The sequence below is a fragment of the Electrophorus electricus genome, chromosome 9 (assembly GCF_013358815.1).
Source record: "Electrophorus electricus isolate fEleEle1 chromosome 9, fEleEle1.pri, whole genome shotgun sequence".
Taxonomy (NCBI): domain Eukaryota; kingdom Metazoa; phylum Chordata; class Actinopteri; order Gymnotiformes; family Gymnotidae; genus Electrophorus; species Electrophorus electricus.
This window is the reverse complement of record NC_049543.1, coordinates 15,277,192-15,296,817: the sequence shown is the minus strand read 5'-3', so window position 1 is coordinate 15,296,817 and position 19,626 is coordinate 15,277,192. Positions and strand designations below refer to the sequence as shown.

Below are 19,626 nucleotides of genomic sequence, written 5' to 3'. Positions count from 1 at the left end.
GGCGGACATTAGCTGCTGGTGGGCAGGATGAGAGAGCAAACTGGGGGTGGAGGAGGGTGGGGGGAGCCAGGCAGAGACTGTGGGGGCAGGATGCGTGCAGACGCATGTCACATGCTGCAGGAAACTGGACCATGTTGATGACAAGTTCATTGAATGTTTTGAAGCCAACTACAGCACAAGCATGTCTGTGTTGTATCTGGGCTTGGTGTAGTAGGGTCAAGGAAGACTTATTTTTAGCTGAAGATGTCTATCAATAGCAACACAACTGCAGATAACCATATTTACTGCTAAACTTTGGCTGACATCTCAAGTGAGGCGCACTTCATACAGAATGAATACAAGTGTTAATTTACTGTCTTGTGCAGTTTAATATAACAAGCTCATGGTTCATTGCAGGTGGAGCCACCGTCCTTGTTGATTGAAAACCTTAAGAAGCAGAAGCAACAGTCCTATTCCAATCTAGAGAAAAAAGGCACAGGACTCTCACACAGCAGACTTTGAAATGGAGGATCTCTCACATTAAGGTATGGCTATGCAGCCTTGACTTTTTACCTCCAGACATTCTTGTGTGGTTCCTAGATTTTTGCCACATTCCATTCATTTTCTCAAGTACACTTTAAATAGAAAATAAAGATATAGATGCAGTAATTAATTGAAGAGAATAGCTGGTGCCATCTTTATTCTGAGCTCAATGTTGCATACAGACGAGGCATTGTCCACAGAATGTCTAACAGTCTCAGGTGGATTCAATCTTTATACATTTTCATCAAGTTACAAAACCATTTTTTATTAAAATTGTATCTTTAGGTGGTATCCTGGCCTCAATCCTGGACTTGCCACAGAGGCCATATTTGGTCATTCTCACTTCCTGCTTACTTCAAAAGCCTAATTTGGTCTTTTACAATTCCTGCCATCATATTATTACATTAATAATTTCATTTTATTACCTCACTTGAGTACACCTCTGGCTGGATATTGAACCACTTGGTTGTAATCCTAAATGAATCATGAATGACGCAATCAAAGGATCACTGCTTGAAGCCAAGCAAAAAAGTTTGATTTTTCACATTCACAGACATGAAGAACCAGCAGGACGAACCAAGACTGATGTGAACTGTGTGGGAAAGTAGACTTTGCACATACTGTAGAACAAAACCGCTTTGATGAAGTTGTAAGCAAAGAGCTATTAAGAACATAAGCCTGTGTAAATCCTGATAAGCAACTGTAGTTCAGAAGTGTTTGAATATGTGTATTGTTTGTTTGTATTTTCACAGGCCAAAAACAAGTACTGATTAGCAAGATTTACTACCTCCCAGTACACCATTTCTTTTTACTGCCTGAGTAGATGTTGATGGAAGTCAAAAGGCCAACGGAAGCAACAGCCATCTAGTGGTTGCTTCCAGACTACCAGATCAGCTTGATATTCGCTATTGCCTCTCTCTGGCAGAATACCCACCAGGTCATTCCACATTTGCATAGTTTTGGTGATGCTCTTTGCTTTGGCTTCAATGTCTGGTGGGCTTCTTTGGGTGGGATGATTCCCCCGCTGAGAGTGTGCGGGCTGTTGTGGAGAGAGGATGTGTCTCCAGAGTCACATCCAGACCCACATATGGCCAGCGCAACCAGAAAAGCACAGGCGAGGAAGGCAAGGCTTCTGAGAGCTACCAGCCAAGCAGGTGTGGACAGAAAAGAGGTGCTCTGTAGCAAAGAGAAAGGAAGCTGATTGCTTGGTATGTAAAAGGAGAGAAACCTGGAAGCTGGTGTGGATAGTATGAAACCCACCAAAAATGAAAACAACAGCTTCATTTGGAAAAAAACAAACAAAAAAAAAAAAAACCCACAAAATGCAGCAAGAGAGAACAGGTCTTTGCTTATCTTAGATAAATCAATGTTTGAGATAATCAATGCTTAAAAAAGCATGGTAGCCAGGAACAAAAAAGTAACCAAAAGTATTCAAGGTGAAATGTGCAGTGTATTGGCTCAGTCATTTCAACTGTTCCTCATTTGTTTTATATCAATTTTCATCTCTGACAAGGAAGATGTGGAGGGGAACCTGGGAGCCTGTTGGACAGGGTAATGAAATGGATTGCAGGCTCAAACACTGTATGCACTTATATGCACTTGAAGGACAGTGTTCACTACCAGTTCCGTGTATGCCTTTTTTTCTATCGTGACTTTGTATCAACCGGGAAGGAGCAACTGTCATTCACACCCAACAGGAATGCAGCTAGTTGTGACCTTGAGAATTCTTGGCTATGGAATCGCCAAAAAGTATCTTAAGCACTTTAGCACCATTCTAAGACAACCATTGACAATAATTACGCACCTTAATGAATGCTTTGTCCGCATCTTGGCCGTATCTGAGCTGGTGGTTGAAAAGCAGGCCCGCAGCTGTCGGTTCTGGTGCTGGATGTCATACTGCTTAGCTGTCTGACAGGCACGCACAACTCGTAGGTCTGTTCAAGGTGGCGCTTGTACACCTCAATTTCCATCGTAATTGTCCTATACAACCATTAAAAACTTGACAGAAGTTAAAAAACAGCAGAACGGTTTGTTACAACTGGAAAAAAATAAATAAGAAAAGATTGTTTGTTGTACATGAAAGTCAGTGAGCCATGAGGATAAGCCCTCTTGTCCAAAGTTCTGATCAGCAGTTATGACCTCCTAACACTGCAATCAAAATGCACGGGCAAAAGATGCATTACTAAAAAAATACTCTGCAGATCTGGAATTCATGTCACCACAGTCAAAGTTGAAGGCTTTGTTCGGTGAAAAGAAAACAAATGCATCAAAGTTGGTGTTATACTCAGTAAGAACTCAGTAGAGTAAGAAACTGCAAAATACTCAGAGAACTCTGTGCATGAGTCAGTGGCTCAATAGTCCAACTAAAATCAGCCAGGACCAAAGTTTAGTTGGGCTAAACATGAGTCAACTAAATCCTTAGTCAGAGAATGATATTCTGTCTTTGCTGCTTACATGATCAGCTTCTTTCAAATAGCCATGTAAACTTAGTCAACTTAGTTATTTAGGAATAATATCAAACTACATGTGGGCCATCAGATCCTGTTTGCCCTTGAAGACCCACTCACAATCTCTGCCCAAGTCAGAGACTATTTAGAGCTATGATCTTAATTCCAGCACTGGACATGCATTACCTTGCACAGTTTCACAACTCTGGCCCTGCAATAAACCCTGCATACGTCTTAACTAAGAAGGCAACAGTTCAAATGGAAAACCTACTTCCTTTCTGGGAGTGAAGGAAGCCAGCTGCTTGATCTTCAGTGTCTGGTTGAGTCTTGGATGCATCAAGCACAGGGACACCAGCTGATACCCCATGGTTGAGGTGCTCCATATATTGTGCAAGGATCGGTTCGTTATAATCACCATTCTGCATTTTTTTAACAGCAGCAACAGCATAAAATGGTTCAGTTAAGGGTGCATCATTGGAAGACTTTCACTAAAATATGTCCTCACCATGTCTCAAATACAGCAATACCTCTTAGAAGCCATTGTACTGCACACAGAATGGACAGTCCCAGCAGTTTCTGTTCCCATATGGAACCTCAGTGTTTTGATTACAGAAAAAGCAATTCACAATGGCATGAACTGGTTTCTTCCCATTGAATAGGGAGTTTATATATATAACTGAATTTGATCAAACTGTAGCAATGATTGTGAGCAAGGATCTTTCATTCTACAGCCTAAAAATGAAAGTGACAAATAAATGTATGTTACAAATAAACCAAACTTGAAACTTTATATGAATAGCTTCATGTTGAATATACACAGTTAATCAGTCATTAAAAACTACATTCTATTAATGCAGAATGTTTATGAAAGTTAATTTAATCTAATTAACAATAAATGAACAGTCGAATAATGTAGTTCAAACAGTCCAATAGCTGTAGTAATGGCTTAACTCATTTTGCTTATTTAGAGAGAACGATCAATTTGAAAACCCACAGGTTTGTGAATTTGGGTCTCTAAATCATACAAAAGTAGGTTTTCTATTGCTGAACAGTTAGCTAGCTAACAAACTACCAGCACCTAAACGATCAAAGTTGAAAGCTGAACAATGAAATGGTTCCACAAGGAATGGTTTATAGCCCCGAGTTTGACACTCGCTGACCTCAACTATTAGCTAGCTAACTAGCTTATCGCTGTGATAAAGCGATACAATCTTTAGCAATGAGGACATGAATAAAGTATCCTTTACAATTTTCACAATATTGTGAAAATTTAATTTGCTGGCATTGGAGGTTATTAAATATTCACAATATCAATAATACTTCCTTGGCTCACAGAATCAGACATTACATTTTTGCTGTTATGGCAGCTGTTATAAAGATCATATTTATACAGAACGCTGTTCAGTTAGTGCTAGTATTGACGAAACATTGCATAACTAATAGCGGTACAGAGACAGAAACATCATGTGTTCAGATGAATAACTGGATGTGTGTGAGACAGTCTGTGAGAGGTTTGCATTTGTGTGTGTTGCATGACTATGAGTGGAAAAACCATATAAAGGTAAAAACATTACCTCTGCAACAAGGATCTCTTCTATTTGAAGGAAAGGTTTAAGTTAGACACAGTCTCCACAGAGTAAGTTAAATCTGTCTGTGTTAAGACCAGTTGACATATCAGCGGTTTATCACTGATTATGCCTGCCACTGAGATACCACAAATTAAGCACTCCAGATTCCAAGACATACAGTTGTGCAGTGTGAGCCATCCATCAATTTGAAAACTTCAAAAGTCACGTAATGTGTGCATGGCATAAGCATATCTGCAGGTCCTGAAAACATTTGCTATCAGAAATGATTTCATCATAGAAAAAAACTACAAATTCTAGACTTGAGAATGTGAGCATCAATCCCACTAACACTCACATACTAAAAGAGCACTCTACCACTTGAGCTAGTTCTCCTAGAGTGGGACTTGTTTGCAGATCAGACAAAAGCTGAAGACACAGTGGAATGGCAATTCTCTAGGAGATCATACCAAATCCTGTATCCACCCTAAATATTTCATCTAGCTGTGAAGTCAAAAAAGCTTATTCCTGAAATGACAGGAATAGTTCTTGCAGATTCTGATATGCTATGCAAACACTATAAAATGTGAGCTATGTTCGATCTGGCAGCCATTGGCTCTAACTGTCTCTTTTTAATGAGTTAAGCAATGCTTACAGAATAACTTTCTATGGCTTCAAATACTTCCAAGAATTAAACCTTGCAGAGCTCTGTAGCTAGACACATTGTCTCTGTAGGTTTGACATGTTCATTTGACAAACTAGCTAAAATAGCATCTTTTGGTTTGAATAAATTGCCCCTTAGACCCAGACAAAAAAATTGCTCAAAATCTTTTTGCTTATTCATGCAGCAATGACCCAGATTTCCAAAGAAAGAGGACGTATGGTTAAAGCTAGAAAAAAATGCCTACTCTGTGCTCAGGCAGAAAATCTGATATTTTAAATATGTCCCTAAAAGGTTTATATTCCTTGGCTCACAGAATCAGACATTACATTTTTGTTGTTATGGCAGATTTCATGGTGTAATAGACAGCACTATGTAACTCGCAGCAATAAAGCTCAGTGGACTTTGCAATTGATGATTTCGTCACTGTGTACAACTGCACTGAATTGCTCTTTAACAAAAGCTTCTGCACATTTGCTTTTGAAGTTTAATTCAAAAGTTGGCTGCAGAATAACCATTTGTCAGAGGGAACAATATGTGTCAACTTTCACCTATGCTCGGTCGAAAAGTGGCCGTAATCTTGTTGACACCAAGTCTACAATTTCATGGAAAGGTTCCCTTCCCTGCTGCACCGAGAACTGCAAAAGGAACTGAGAAAGGCCGATTAGCTCAGTTGGTCAGAGTGGGGTGCTAATAATGCCAAGGTCATGGGTTTGATCTCCATATGTGCCCTGTGCCTCTTCCAGGAAGATTTTTTAAACCATTTTCAATAATGGCACCACTTTGAAAAAGATACCTTTTTCTCTTCTGACAGCTGCACAGTGGCCTTGTGAAAAGAATACAGTATAGAAAGGCACCCACAAACATTACTGTACACATCAGAGGTCAGCGCAGGAATGTCAGTTTGTAAGCTTGCCAAATCTGCCCCCACAGGCTCCCTGAGTTCTACTAATCGCTCCAACACCTTGTTTCAACCTCAGTTTTTTTTTTATTTTTATTTTCCCATATGCTCTTGAACAAGGTCCCACATCTCCTTTAACAATAAAACAGTAAACGTTACACATGTAGCAATATAAAACAATATGTAAACAATGTGAAAATAATGTTACTAACTTTGGCAGTTGTGCTGCTTCTAAAATAGCCCACCAGCTTCCTTGACTTTGTACAAATGGCAGATAGTACTGGGGTTAGTTCAAGAGCCTTTTAAACAACTATATTCAGGGTGTGAGCAATGCAGAGTGCATGAGGCAGCTTCAGCTATTTGCCACAGGCAATCATATTAGATGTGCCATCAGTAACCATGTGACTTTATTTTATTCCCCATTCTTCCATAAAAGAGGATTTCACACAGGCCAAATTTTCAGCCGTATGCGCCTGCAGGAATTTCACAACACCAAGTAGTGTAGACTTCAGAAATGTGTTGTCATCTATAAAATGGCAGGTCACAGCCAAGAAGGCATCCACATTAAGAGATGTCCACATGTCTGCTGTCAAACTCATTGCAAGAACTTTCTGGACCTCAGCTTTGGCCTTCTCTTTCTCTTGTTGACATTTGGCCTCAACCATGGCCTTTACAGTCTAAAGGGAAGGAAGAAAATAATTATATATATTTTTAATACTACTCTCATAATGTATCCATGTCACCACACATACCTTCCTAGTTGGGAGAATGTAAGTTGAATCCAATTTTGCTACCAAGTCCCTGAAGCTTTTATCCTCAACTAAGCTAAATGGCTGTGTGTCTCTAACTATCATGGAGACCAAAGCCTCATCCAGCTCTTCCTTTCTGGTCACTGCTTTGTAAAGATTAGATTATAGTTTGTCACCAAAAAATATAGTACTCACCAATGAAATTCACTTTATAATCCAATCCAAACTGCAAATAACATGTAAGGTGCAGAGAATAATGCAATATATATATATATATATATATATATATATATATATATATATATATATATATATATATATATATATATATTTATGTATGTACACATTTTATATACATGTGCATAATAACGTTAACACCTTGTGACAACTGATAAATAAGCCAAATGACATTGGCAAGGGTGACAGTAGGAAAAACTCACTGGAATGGTGGAAGGGACTTGGAAGGTGTCAGACTCAAAAGGGAACTCATCCTCCTTTGGTTAACCCTGGATAAACCTGGGCAAAGATGAGTTGGGTAGAGGATGGCTGACAAATTGTAAGCATGAAAGATACACTACAGCATTCCTACACAAAGACATCATAGGAGATAGAAACAGAGCACAGTTCACCTGGATAGAACACCTGGGTAGAAATACAGTAACTCATTATTATAACAGTACAAAGAAATGAAATGTGGATCATCCAGGTGAGGTTCATCTGCTAATCTGCACATAAATATTGTTTGTGACAGTGCAGAATGTTGCAGGTAAATGGAGGGCTGGTGCTGTCATTTTAAGCATTTTAAGGCAGGTCCAGGAAGGAGAAACCCCAGCAGGTAGGAAGAGTTAGTGGGGAGCACAGATAGCACAGCACTCCAGAATCATGTACTGGAGCATGGTGTGTCCACTGGGGGGAGGTGGGGTGGTTGGAAGAGCATAAAAGACTGTTGTTACTGCAAAGATTCATTTAGACCTTTTATTTGGACTGTTATTCTTTTTTTAGGGGGCGGGGGGGGGGCATGTATTTAATGAAATAATAACGAAAAATTAATAGATGAATTCATACCAACTCAAATTTGCTGGTAAAGAAATCATTTGTAAGGTAAAAGTTATTTTAAGAGTGATGTTAAGGAATTTTTTTTTATGTTAATTATAATTTCATTAGAATAATTCTAACATCTACGGGATGATCTGAGGGTTAAAGAAAAAAGAGGTGGACCTTATGGGCAATAAAGCAAAAGTCATTATTGTAGTACAAGACCCTTTGTTCTAGCTAAGTGATCTGCTGCATCTCAGTTTGAGTCATGTAGAATTCTAAAGACAGAAAGTCTTTATTCTGGCATAAAATAAAACTGAAGGGGGAAACATACTTTGAGTTAGTACCAGTAGTTATTGATTGTACACAAAGTCCAGTATGCATCCAAATGTAATCAAGAGATATCTGTTGGTAGCTGAACATCTCCAACTCGTACAATGCAATGTTTCTTCTTTGTGTCAAATGAACTTAACAATTCAAACATCCATAACTGGCCGTGTTTCTTGCCAACATACTGGTGTTTGGACTTATGGGATTACATGTCTGTTGCCTTCAATATCTTAGTTGGTAGAGTGGAGGACTGTAGAATTTAAAACTGTTATCCTTAGTCTGTCAGTTAAAATCTGACTCAAAGGAAGTTTGTTTTTTCACATACAAGCTTCTTTTTTAAGTGAGCAAAAAGAGCATCCCCTGACCAGGAATCAAGCCCAAGTCGCAGTGGTGAAAGTGTTGAATCCTAGCCACTCACCCACCAGCAATAAAGCTCAGATGCTTCTGACAAACATTTTTCAAACTCTGTATTCCTAGTATACTGACGATGTTTGTATGCATACTGGACTTGGTATGCATGAGCATTAGGAGGTCATAAAGAGAGGTATTCATATTTCTTTTTATTCCACATAAAAATTAAGTTTGAAAGAGAATCCTAGCCACTAGCTCACCAGGGATAAAGGTGACAGTTTCCTCTGACATGAACATGAGCTACATTCATTGGTAACATTTTGATCGAAACCAGGCAAATGTATTTAGTCACTAGCTGAAATAGCTCACCTGGGTGAGTGTTAGATTGAATATCAAAAGACTCCTAGTTCAGTCCTGGGTTTTGGTAGCTGTGCAAGACCAAGCTCCTCATCAAATTGTCCTCTTTTTAAGAATATTTCATAAACTTTTACATTCCTTTCCTAAAAACGAATGACATTACTGTTTTTACGCTATTGTTAGAAGTCATAGTGTAATAGTGCTCTAGACTTTGAATTCAGTGATCCTACTTAAACTTTAGTGGAATTTGCACTTCCTTATGATATGTTTCCTCACTGCACAGAGAGCCATTTGAACATTGGCTTCTGTATAAATGCTTTTGAAATGTTTTTCATTAGTTGTCTACTGGCCAAACCACTGGACAAGGGGAGGGTAGGTGTCAGCTTGCATGTATGCTTGTGTTGGTATCCTGGTTCACACACTCCCTGTGTTTTCATGGAATGGGGCCTACCTCAGCTTCCTTTGGCTCATGGATGGGCTTTGTCCTACCAAAAAAGGTGATGCAAATAAGTCATCTGCTTACTAAAGTTCTTGAAAATCACACTCTGCGAAGAGGCATTGCATAATGCAAAAAAACCTTCAGAAACAATACACTCTAATGACAGCAACCAACATACTTAATACAGGAGTGACCTCAGGGGTGACCTCATCCAAAGGCCAGAACAGGAACAACAGGCTTAAGAAGGGACACATGAAATGACCTCAAAACACAAAGTGAGCAGGTAAGTTGAGTTGATATGTGACTTCATTAATGTGCTTGGTAATTTCATATGGACCGATATACTTGGGACCTAACCTGCGACATGACCCCGGCTTGCGGAAGTCCTGTGTAGAGAGCCACACTCTGTCACCAGGTTGGTATATCGGGTTCTCCCCTCTGTGCCTGTCCGCAATTTCCTTATACATTCAGAGAGCTCATACAATACACTGATCTGTTTCCTCCCATACCCTTTCGCTCCGCTGCATCCACTCATCCACAGCTGGGAAACCAGCTGATATGGAAATCCATGGGACATTTGAGGCTGATAACCTAAAATACAATAAAAAGGAGTCAAGCCAGTGGATGAACTAGTAAGTGAATTTTGGGCCATTTCTGCCAATAAGAGGAACTTGGACCGGTCTGATGGATTGTTCATATAAAAACAATGTAGGAATTGGCCATTTGACTGTGGATGTAAAACTAATAGCTACCCCGATGTGTTCAATATAGGAAGCCCAAACTCGAGATGTGAATTGATGTCCCCAATATGATATTATGTCCTCTGGGATGCCAAATATACGGAACACCTGGTTAAACAAGGCTTCCACAGTTTGGCAGGCTGTAGGCATACTCGGAAACACAATGAACCACACACCCCTGGAGAATCCATCAACTACAGTGAGGACAGAGAGGTCAGTAACGCAATCTAAGGTGATGTGAGACCAAGGACTTTCTGGTACGGGAAGAAGCATGAGCTTTCCTGTGGGTAGGGTCTTAGGCATCTTGCTTTGACTGCAAATTGAACATGAAGAAACATACTTATGAATATCGCTTGTCATAGCCCTGAACCAGCGAAGAATGAGCCCACTTCAACAGATGGTCACAGCACAAGGTAGGTAATGTTTTCCCGACAGACATTCCATTGGGATGACTGTGTCTTGTATGGCTTGTTTATTCCATCATCTATTTTATATGCACTTGTCTATTTAATCATCTATTGTAACTTGGACTTGTCGTATCGTTGTGAAAGTACAGCTCCTACCCCGATGTTAGCAGCATCAGCTTCCACGACAAATGGAATGGAAGGATCAGGATGTCGACGTATGCTAGTCGTGGTAAAAGCTTCTTTCAGTTTCCTGAATGCTTGATCAGCCTCCTGATTCCAAAGTAGCTTGGTCATTGCTCCTTTCAGGAGGGCTGTGAGAGGAGCTGCAATGCTGCTAAAATTCCATATGAAGCATCGGTAAAAGTTTGCAAATCCCAAGAATCTCTGGAGTTTTTTAACTATAATAGTAATGGGCCACTGGAAGATGGCTTTGATCTTCTTATCATCCGTAGTGATTTCACCATGGCTGATCACGTATCCTAGAAAAGTTATAGTTGGAAGGTGGAACTCACATTTCTTTCCCTTTACAAACTCAATAAACTTTTACTCTTTACTACTCAATGCATAAAGCTGTCTGTGTTTGATGTGTTCTCATTTTCCCACCACATCCATTTAGCAGTACTTCTGAATAACCGAAATGGCTTAAAACAGCTGAGGGGATGTTTGAAACTGAGTGATAAGATGTTCAGCAATTTATATATGATAATACAAGGCAGTAAATTAAATTGGGCTGAACTGGACAATAGTACCTGGCATGAAAAGTATGTCGTAGAGAGAGTAACAAAAAACTCAACCTCTCACCTCGCGCTCTGAGATGTCTCCGTCACTGTCTGTAGTGTCCTCTAGGATACTGCTGCCCTCACTAAAGTGTGTCACCCTGACCGGGTCAAACATCTCTTGAACATAATAACTACACAATGGAAAATCAGCTTCAAGTGCTGCATTGAGCAAGAGTGCACTGTAAATGGCCAGATATAAATGGCAATGTCAGTAGTAAATTTATATATGCAGTCATGGAACAGGACCTAGCTGTAGAGCACAGCTTTAAGGTGCATATTATGATGTGCTCTTACCAATAATCCTCCTGGCTGTGTCTTGCTCTTTTGGCCAAATGTTTCTCTTCCAAAGCAGACAGACCAGACTCGCTGCATATTACTCCGTGCACTATAAATAAACCACATGTATAATGCCTTGTAAACAATGGAAGAAGGGAAATTTGAATTGTGACTACTCTGTTAAAGGGGCGGATAAGGCACCCCACCCAAACCCCCCGAAAGCTGTTCTGTTATCCCTAATTGCTATGCAATAGTCCTGTGATTAACTCAAAGGCTGGAGAAGTTTCACCTTTCTCTATTTGAATCCTGAAGGCTGTTCGGTTCTGTCACCCACAATCCATCCTGTGTAATTAAATATTCACATCATAACTCGACCCCGTGTAAAAGGGCAAACTCACTCGGATGGGGGAAAGGATCACAGACTACCTGTACTGCTGCCGCAACTCTGCGGCCATTCCAACAACATCCACATACATTCCAGCAACATCCTATTATAGGACACAGTGTATCTGGCTTAAGTACACCCATTTAATAGCATGTTGGACCTTCTTTGGCCTCCAGAACTGCAGCAATTCTTTCTGGCATAGTTTCCACTATATGCTGAAAATGCTCTGCAGGAATCTTGGTCCAATCTTCATAGGATATTTTCTCTTAAATTACTTGGAGGGACTGACATGTTCTAAACTGCCTGTTATACCTTTACCCAGGGATGTTCTATAGGATTAAGATCTGGGGACTGTGAAGGCCAGGGAAACATTGAAAATTTGCTGTCTTGATACTGGAACAAATCCGTGATTATACAACCCTTGCGGCAGGGTTTCTTGTCTTGTTGAAAGTGTCCTTCTGCCATAGTTTAAGCAGCTGCATGAAGGGATGCACTTGGTCACAATACATAGGTAAGCCCTTCTGTTCAAACATCTACTGATTTCAGAGGACCCATGGTGTGCCTTCAGACATGTTAGTTGGAGCAACAGCATTGTATCTGGCTGCAATTTGCTTGACCGTGCGCCACATGATCATCAGAATGATTCTTGATGTCATCCTCTTCTGATCCCTTTCAAAATATTGGTCCTGGCTAGTCTGTTCCATGCCTCGTTCGCAGTTCGCTTCGCTCAGACCGCTTGATTTTCCCATTCTAATGTTTACATGGCGTTTTTTGCAATTAGTCAAAACTGACCTTTCATGACCTTCATTATAAACTTTTCTAAGCAGTCATGACCTCACCCTGTCATAATATTTACTATCAGATCTTCCCTGTGTCCAAAGTGATCTCATGGCAGGAATTTTCCCAAGTGTTTACATTAAAGGAATCTGACTATACTGATTACTCTTCGCCAGCTAACAGCAAATAAAAGATGCTAGATTTTGGATTATGTGAGTATATAACACGTGACTGTGTTTGTGTCAGAGAAGGGAGAGGAGAGGCTTTGTCTCCAGCCTCCCGCTGCTTGCCGCTGTTCAGCTTCACTCCTGAGATCCTTCTCGTTCTCCTTCTCACCATTGCGTCCCACTCCGCCAATGCTGCTGCAACTTCAAACGCTGACAAAGTGCACCGGCTCAAAGCGTGGTCTAGAGTCAAATTTGAACACGGGCATCTTCCTCATTGGCTCATCTCCTCAGAGGGGCAACACATGCACAGTTTCAGCTCCTATCGATACCCACGTAGAACCTTATAAAATCAAACTGACAATGACAAGGAAACCATATTTTCAACACCTCCAGCACAACAAGTAGTAGTTTTTAGCAATGCACTACTTTTAATGGTTGTTGAGCATCTGGAAAGAATGCAAGTCACCAGGGTAACATCATCAAGAAGCCCTTTTAGACTTACTTCCATCAGATGAATTCGGCCTCTTTTTTGCTTCAGTATTTGGGACTAATTCGTAGGAGGGCATTTTGCCAACATGAATCCCCTCTGCCATGTCATGCACTCTCTGCATCAGTTGTGGGCCATATCTGCTAGACCAAACATTTACATTCTGAATACTTTGGCTGAAGTTGTTATAATGTTAGTATAAAAATCAACACTTTTATCTGTATCTTAATTTCAGGCTGATTTAACAAGTAGATAAGATAACGTAGTGTGCGGTTGTCTTGGCTTGTCCTAATGGCAGTCAGGGGCCAAAACACTTACTGTAACACTTTATACTTATAACACATTTTCCTTAACTATTACAGATGCCGTTTAACAATGTTCTATTTTTAAAATATGGAAACAGCAACTCAGCACAGAAGGCGTTAGACCCTACCTGCATCCTAAGAACACATGGGTCACCCACACCATCGATAGAGACAACAGCTGATCTAAGTCTCTTGTTTCGTAATTTTCAACGTGCTTGTTTATGAATAACTTTCGAGCTAACCACTGCTTATCACTTTCAAAGTGTTGTCAGAATTTATTGATATGAAAGACTCTCGTCATGCTGATAATTGTCTGGTAGGACCAACTGACGTTATTGCCCGGACATACGCTCGGTGAGAAAAGCATTGTGGGAATTTCAAATATGGCCTGTGCAATGCTCGGTTTGCCTGCTAGTGTCGGCTTTCCTTGGACATTTACATTTACTGCATTTAGCAGACACTCTTATCCAGAGCGACTTACAAAAGTGCTTTGTTATTTATTCATAGAATACATCCTAGCCAGTCCAATAGGTTAGAGTCCAATATAGCAATGATCTAGAATACTGTAGAAATACAGGGATTACTGCTGATGCCTAGAAGTGTTAGATACTGGAGCCTTTCTCTATTCAGGCACCCAACGCAAGGTCTCTGCCTATCAGCCATGACATGGCGGCTTGACCACAAGCTGGTCGCCCTAGGTCATCCGCTCCCTCTTCTTGTCTCCTTTACCCCTCCCTTTCTCTCTCTCCGTCTCTCTTTAAGCACAGGAGTGGCTAATGGCGGGCAAGGGAACAGCTCGTGGCTCGTTCATGCAGAGAACATCTAATCTTTAATAACCTTGTCCCTTTCCTTTCTACGTAGACCCTTAGAACATGCCTCACTTTTCTCCATCATCCTGTAGATTTAGATAGTAGATATAGGACACATATATACTCTGTGCTTTCCTCAATAAAGTGGAACTCTCGATTCACTACCTTGGTGTCAGTATCTCTTGACTTCCCCGGATCCGGCTACAGAGGACGGAGGGCAGAGGGTAACTTGGAGGAGATTGAACCTGAAGGACTTGTCACTTTGAACCAGTTCCTAACAAGAAGTACAAAATACATAAGGTCTACCTTAAACATTGATAAGTGCAATAAACAATAAGTACTAGAGTACTACTAGACCAGCAAGTAGTAAGTTGCAGTAGTTTAGCTTTGAGATCACAAGAGACCGCACAAACACCTGGGTAGCTTCCTGCGAAAGAAAGGGCCAAATCCTTCGTATGTTACAAGGGAGAAATCTGAAACATGATTTGAAACATGAGTTGAGAATGACAACTGGTTGTCCAAAGTTATGATCGTGATACCAGGGAGTTCTCAAAGGGAACTGTGAGGTCCTGATAAGGGCTGGGAGTACCCGGGATGTACAGAAGGTTGCATGTTAGCTTGGACAGCTAGCTGGCTCATTCGCTTTCTATCCATCTTAAAACTGTCAAAGTCTCGAAGTAAACATCACTAGTGAATTATTCTACACATCTGGCATTGGCAGAGTTTTACAATAATAACATTTCACCGCAGTAGTAAAGCGATAAACACTTGTGTTATGTAGCCGACAAGCTCGCAAAATACACCAAGCCCGTTGTCATAACAACCAACAATAGCTTGCTCGAACTAGCCTAGCTAAGCTAACCTTAATGGGCTAACGAAGACTCATTTCTACGCCAGGCGCACATACTACAAATGCATATTAGCTACATAACTGTTCCAATAAATGCGTGTATTACCATGCTATTCATTAATTTTCCTGTATGTGCACAACTGTAGACCGGGGGTTCTTTAACGTAATCCTCTTCGCAATTAGCTTAGCTAGCTAATAAAGCTAAGCTAGTTAGCCAGCCTAGCTAACTAACTGATATGTTTCAATGTGGAGACGCAGTAAGAGTGTCTCTAATAATTTGGGTTTGTTTTCAGTCGGTACGTACACTCAAACGGTGTCATACAGTTATTGAATAAATCAGCAGAAGCTGTTATTAAAATAATTTTCTGCGTCTTTTCGAGGTCTTACCTTGACAGTGGTGAAGCTTAGCAGTGGTAACCTACATACGATTCGCATTAAATCAATTAAATACAAAAAAAACCCCATCTTTCTACGGTCAACCGAGAAGTCCATGTCTTTGTGAAATTTATTCTATGAGAATAATTTAATACTACTTGCTTTGGAAAAAGCAAACACTTCATGCCAAACTTAAAGTGTGCACGGCACAGTAATTGCTGTAGAAGACACATACATGTATTTTCACAATACACAGGCTGTTCATGTCTGTTCAGTACATATGGTTATATTACACCTTGCTTATGTGTAATATGGATATAAATGTTAAAATGTTCTATTACAGAACACGACACCTCTTGCGTTTTATATTGGTAAATCTCTGATATGACCACTGTAACATAAAGTTGCGGTTATAAATACGTGAAACATTTTGATCGACTGAAATGTAGCTGTATGTACATGCAATATATTTGTGATTATGTAAATTAAACAGCTATTCTTATTCTTATGGCTAGCTAAATAAATTGCAATTTCGTCGTCTTCAAAGCATGGCATGGTGTTTATTCATTCTTCGGCATACAAAATGACGCTTTTTCACGTTGTGGAACTACAATTATGGCGGCCTTTTTTCTTTAGCGTTTTAATGACGTAAAAGCAGAGTCTCACCGTAAAGTCGGGCAGGAGGATCTGGACTCATTTATTTCTTAGTATCTTCCGTCATCTAGCGGTCAATAACGGGTAGTCTTGAATTGATTTCTATCGCGTAATACTTTGGATATAAATGTTTAAATTTCCTGTTGCAGGACAGACAAAGTATAGTCAACCAGTTCTAACCTTTTGATAAAAACTTGAACTTCAAAGTAGATGAATCTATTTCCTTAAACCAATCAGATCACAGTTCATTTACATAACATCAATGCTTTGAGTGCTTTAGATATGAGAACATCACAGTGATCTTTCTGCTCACACATCAGTCAGTCTATAATTCTGTATTATGTGTTTCTATAGCTTCCAACTTTCATGAGTTCCTTGAATCTGTGGAGAAAAGTGCAGATCAATGTAGTTTCTTATTTGTGAACATTTATACATTCATTGTAATTTATTTATCATTTAAATGTTTTATTACTTTTAATTTATAGACATAAGGACACAGAAAACAGTTCATATACTGAATGAATTGTTACAAGGTAATATTTTCTAGACTGTGTTTACCATATGTTTTTATTTCTAAACGTTAATGCAGTGTGTTAATCTGTCACACCGAGGCAGAAGGGGTGAATCTGATATACCCCTCTTCCATTGTCAACTATTCAGAGTCCTCCAGTGGAGCTCATACAACTAAAGAAACACATACAGAGGTCACTGGAGGTTCTAAGTTACATCTAAAGTGGTCTAGTTGTGACGTTGCGAGGATAAGCAGGATGCGGGGACGAGGCACGATGAAACGCACTTTTGTTTTTGCAAACATGCAAAACATACAACAAAGCTCAAACACTATGCACATCTCAAACACCAACACACGTACTATGACACACGAGACATATATACACCCAAGCCGATTACACATAACAGAGAACAGGCGAACGACACGAGAGGGTGTGGCAACACAGACGAACACACACACACCAAGATCTTTGAGGAGGGGGCGGGGCCACAACATGACACTAAGCCTGTACACACTGTTCCAACACTACCCTGTAGGGCACCATCTCCATGGAAGTATATTTTTAAAAGCATGTTTGATAACCATATTTATACTGGAACAATTTAATCAAATGAGTTGTGTTTTTTGGTCCTCTCTAAGACGGTTCGGATGCCGATATTCAGATTTGAGTCTGAGCAAGTTGAGAAAGCCACTGTGAGGGTTTCTGGGTGCTCTGGAGGAACACCCAGAAGTTGTACACCTGCACCATGCCTGAGACCCCTCTGCCCCTGACACAACTGCCCAGGAATGTGGGCATGTACCTAGACTATGAGGATGGACAGCTGTCTTTCTGTTACATACTAATATATCTACATATTTATCGGAAACCTCCGGGAGAAGAAGCTGTATCCCCTTTTTGCGCTGCTGGACAGACACACTTATGACACTGTACTCATCAAAAGCAGCACCAGAGATGCACTGAGTCATATCCCGCTACACACCTCTCAGACCAGCTTGTTTGCACATTTTGTCATAAAACTTAAGATGTCATTTGTTGCTGTTATATATAAAATTACCAAATTAAAAAATAAATAAATCAAAAAGTACTTGTGGCTAGAGAAGCACAGCCAATCACATAAACAAGATATAATGTCAGTAATGTTTGCGGCAGGTGTTTCAAATGTGCCCAGACTCATATTCAAAAATATCCATGTTTCAACAGTTTGAAGGTGGCCATGACACTAACAGTCTGGTGGAAATTCCACAAGATATCAAACTCCATACTCACACGAACTATTCATTCTCCCATTTGGAACAATCCAGGCTTTACCATGAACAAAAATATTAAACTTTACATCTTGGATAGAAAAAGGCATTACAAACCTTAAACATATTTATCCTAAGACTTGTTTCATGTCACGCCCACAACTAGCCCCAAAATATGCTATAGAAAGCCCCCAGTTCCAACAATACCATCAGCTAAGATCACCTATGTGTTCAAAAATCAATTCCGATACCTACATCCATATCAGAATTTATAAACAAACATTCTTAATACAAAAAACCTATTATCTAAGATATACAAAATAATAGTGAAATCAAATCTCACAGTTACTCTCCCATCGAGACAATAGGAGGAACATTTATTACTAGCCCCTGACGCTGCAGTTTGGATTAAAATTTGTAATAATAATTACCACATGACAGCAGCACTAACCTACAATGCATTCAGTACAAAATAATACAGAGTACATTATACTACACATTGGATGTTTAAAATTGGTTTCACAAGCTCAGCAATCTGTACATACTTTACTCAAATCACAGTTGACGATTACATTCACGCCACGTGGCAGAGCACACCTATCAAGCAATTTTGGCAAGTCGTCATCAAGTTCGAGTTCAAGTTCAAGTGGTTTTATTGTCATTTCAGCTATATATACAAGTACACAACAAAAACGAGACAACGTTCCTCCAGGGCCATGGTGCAACATAAAAACAACAGTGCAACAGACAACATGCTACACAAGTGCAAACAGTCCAATATAGTGCATCACCAACATATCCCATGCTTTAAATAACCATATCCATCCAACACCCTCTTTATGTCTCCTAGGAGACATATCATCAACCAATATGACAGGATACTATGTATAACATTATTATATTGATATAATAAAAATATTCTTGCAAAAAAACAACAAACAAAAAACATACTCATGAACTGGAAAACAAAAAATAATATTAGTGTCACCCAATAGAAAAATCTATTGATAGAGTATATATATCAATAATTCTCAGAATTAATCAATAACAGAACCAATAATCTAGACTGGACACCTTTGATAAAATCCATACAGAGCCAATCCATAAACGATAAATATCACACTCTAATACGTGTACATATACAATCCAACATACATGTACTCGCACATAACCACACACACACACACACACACATCATTCCTGTAATGGTGCAGATGGCAAATACTTAAAAATATTCTATATACATTTTGCGTTTGTCTGTTCATCTGTCTGTCTTATTTTTAATAATAAAGCTCTAAAGGTCCACTGATGGGGGGTAATAAATTCATATATTTATTTCTCCAGATTTCTAACTCTGAGAGAAAAAAAACGTCCTTTTACAAATTGTACCTCGTTGTGGACCTCGGCTAGGTTTACATTCCAGGTGATTATTTTTAAGTTATAAATAAAAATAAATAAAAAATAAAGTGTAACAGTTCCCGATGAGGCGGTATGGTGGTAGC

The 19,626-nt window shown here is 39.6% G+C and overlaps 1 long non-coding RNA gene across 1 annotated transcript; it reads right to left on the bottom strand.

The window, feature by feature from the left end:
• Positions 1–2,412: 2,412 nt before the first annotated feature.
• Positions 2,413–6,339, bottom strand: LOC118241979. The gene is made up of 4 exons (XR_004776471.1): positions 6,309–6,339; positions 3,241–3,388; positions 2,599–2,670; positions 2,413–2,502 (listed from the first exon to the last, which is right to left on the bottom strand). It is a non-coding gene; the product is annotated as an uncharacterized LOC118241979 (long non-coding RNA).
• Positions 6,340–19,626: the final 13,287 nt, after the last annotated feature.